Source organism: Cornus florida, unplaced genomic scaffold, assembly GCF_030987335.1.
Source record: "Cornus florida cultivar Cherokee Brave unplaced genomic scaffold, ASM3098733v1 CherokeeBrave_3.0.0_Hap2_Chr04, whole genome shotgun sequence".
NCBI classification, from domain to species: Eukaryota; Viridiplantae; Streptophyta; class Magnoliopsida; order Cornales; family Cornaceae; genus Cornus; species Cornus florida.
The window spans coordinates 81,681,462-81,684,547 of NW_026775574.1; positions in this window are offsets into that span (position 1 = coordinate 81,681,462).

Here is a 3,086-nt window from a genome sequence, read left to right on the forward strand (position 1 = left end):
GCTGCCAGAACTGGATAGGGTTCACGATGTCTTCATGTATCTATGTTGAGGAAGTACGAGCCGGATCCATCGCATGTTTTACGGTGGACAGAAATTGTTGTTGATGAGGACGTGACCTACGAGGAAGTCGGGTCCAGATTCTTAATTCACGGGAGCAGGTTTTGCAGACCAAGACCATTCCATTGGTTAAGGTCTTGTAGAGACATCACGGCGTTGAGGAGGCTACCTGGGAGCTCGAACAGGAGGTTCGCTCTCGGTATCCCCATTTGTTCTCTCTTTTAGGTACGACTCGATTTCGGGAACGAAATCCTTTTAAGGAGGGTAGGTTGTAATGACCCGGTCTTTTTCCGCTTTTTCCATTTCCGGCGATTTTCTTTTTTCGTCTTTTTCCTATTTTGTCTTTTCCTTATTTCGTCTTTTTCCCATTTTTTTCGTTTTTCCTTGCATAACCTCACTTGTTGTGTTCGGATTTGATTCCAGTTTTGCATGCAATCATGATATTTGATTTCTATGACATTGGTATTTTTACTTTTGTAGAAAAGCATGCTAGTTGCTTACTTTTCTTGTAAAGAACGTGAATGCATACTTTAGTGTAATTATTCATAACTTTTGGGGTTTAGTGTAATTATGTAGAATAATTAATTTTCGTCTTGGGGACCTTTTTGCAATTTATTTTGGAAGATATTTTGAAAAATGACCATTTTGCAATTTTTGGAAAGTGTGACAAGTGTCACACTCTCATGGAACCATTTGTTGGCATTTGGGTGAAGAGACTTGGCACCATGACTTCTTGACATTTGGAGGGTGGAGATTCACCCACATATTGGCCTAAGATTGGTGCATATGTAGCCATTGATTTATGACAAGTGTAGGCTTAGGATTTAAGCCTAGGATGGAGCATTGGATTAGTGACAAGTGTAGGATCAAGATTTAGTCTTCCATTGTGTGTGAGAGAGAGGTAGTGCAAGAGCACATAGTGAGTGGAGGATTTCTAGCCCTTCCACTCACCATTTTACACTTTACCTTTTTCATTTCATTGTCTCTCATGAACCCTAGACAACCCACCATTGAAGGAAAGCTTAGTTCAGAGCTTATCCCTTCAATTTGGCTCACTTCCATTCACCTTAGAGTGAAAACCTTAGGAGAGAAAAGATTTCGCTCACTCTCCTCTTCAATAACCCTAAGCTTGTTTTCCATTTTGTGCTTGGTAGCTTGGATTATAGAGATTCAATTCTCTATTGAGGTAGGGGTGGTAGTATGTTTATATTTTAAGTGTTTTATAATTCTTGGGGTTTAATATATATTGTATACATACTTTTAATATGATAGTCTTGCATATTATAGGAAACCCTCACATCTTGACTTAGGGTTTATTGATTTTAGCATGTATGATATGCGTAAACCATTTGTAGAAGGATTATATAATTTAGTGATATGCCAAATTCTAGTAATTTCACATGTGTTGTGACATGGAACTCTTGTAGAATTATGAATATTATATGCAAATTCTATTGACTTGAATTGCTATATTTGTTGTGATAATAATTCTATGTTCTTGTGAATTACAAATTGTGATTAAATTAGAAGCTTATTGCTAAAATGTTGATGATTAGTATATAGAGCTTATTGTTGAGGCATGACTTGAATTGATAAGTTAGTGGTATTGTATTATGCATAATATCATGAAGAGTACTTGTCATTTAACATGTCATTCTAGACTTGGAACCCTAAGACATGGTTTGTGAGGTTTCAAAAATACTTGTGCATGGAAGGTGGTTTATATGACTTAAATTAATATATATAAGTTTTGAACTTGATATATATATATATATATATATATATTGGATTCTCTTGGGACATTGTTATAAGTGACATGGCTTTAGTTTGGCTTTAGTGCGGGAGGTATGAGTTCTCTCCAATTGAGATAGTACGCACTATGGTGGTCTTCCTAGCGGGTTAATGCCCAGAATAACCGTATTGATCTTGGTTAAGTCCGAGATGTGATGTCCAAGTCCTCCATAAATTGATTTCGCATTAAATTCCAAGTTGACAACCAATGCTTAATTGTAACTTGAAATTCTTGTCATTGGCGAATTGATGTTGTTAAGTACATTGATGTTATTATGTGTTGTAAAGAGTCATTTAAGTTAGCTTAAGATGATCCCTTAGAATACCTTGAACAGAGACGTTAAGTGGAATGATCGCTTGTATTCGTCTATATTGATTTTGCAATGATATTGGAACTTTAGGGTATACGCATATTCTTCTTCTTACGAGTAACTTGATTACTCACCCTAGTGGTTTGGGCTGTTTTTCAGGTAAAGAGACTATGTTCTTAGATGCTCATCATCCTTAGAAACTTTTGAGCTAAATGAAACATTTTTGTATATTGACATGCAAGTGTTTAGCATGCCTTTCTTTTGTTATCATATTTTAAATGCCATGGGTGTATGGTACTTTTGGAGCTTTAGTAGCTTTCTTGATATGTAATGACACTCAAATATTTGCTTTTGACATTATAAACATGTATGTAAAGAGGCCAAGGGCCAAGCATGTTTACTTTTGTATCTACACTCTTTCGGTATCAACCTTTGCATCAAAAATGTATTTAAACTAATTTTGGAGGTTTGACGTATGAAGATCTTGTAAATGATGTGTATGAGGTCATGGGCCATTGTTTTATATTTATGTACTCATATCAAAGTTTTTGACATGTTCACATACTCAGTTTTCATTGAAAAATCAGTTTTGCACATTCATTTTTGAACCAAAACATCATGGGATTCAAAGTATAGGTTGAACCTTAGCACCTTGGACTCATAGCAGCTTTTTCAGTAGGTTTTTAAGGTGTTTTGGTCGATTGAAACTCCATTTCGGTTGACCGATGGAAAATGGAATTGCCAATGAATAGTAAACATCACATTCCAGCCTTTTCTACTGTTTAGGACCATTTCGGTCGACCGATAGCTCATTTCGGTCGACCGAAACAAGCAAGCACTTTTCTTCATGTTTTTAGCTCTCAGCATCTTCATTTCGGTCATCCAAAACTTCATTTCGGTCGACTAAAATAGCTAGAACCCGAGCAT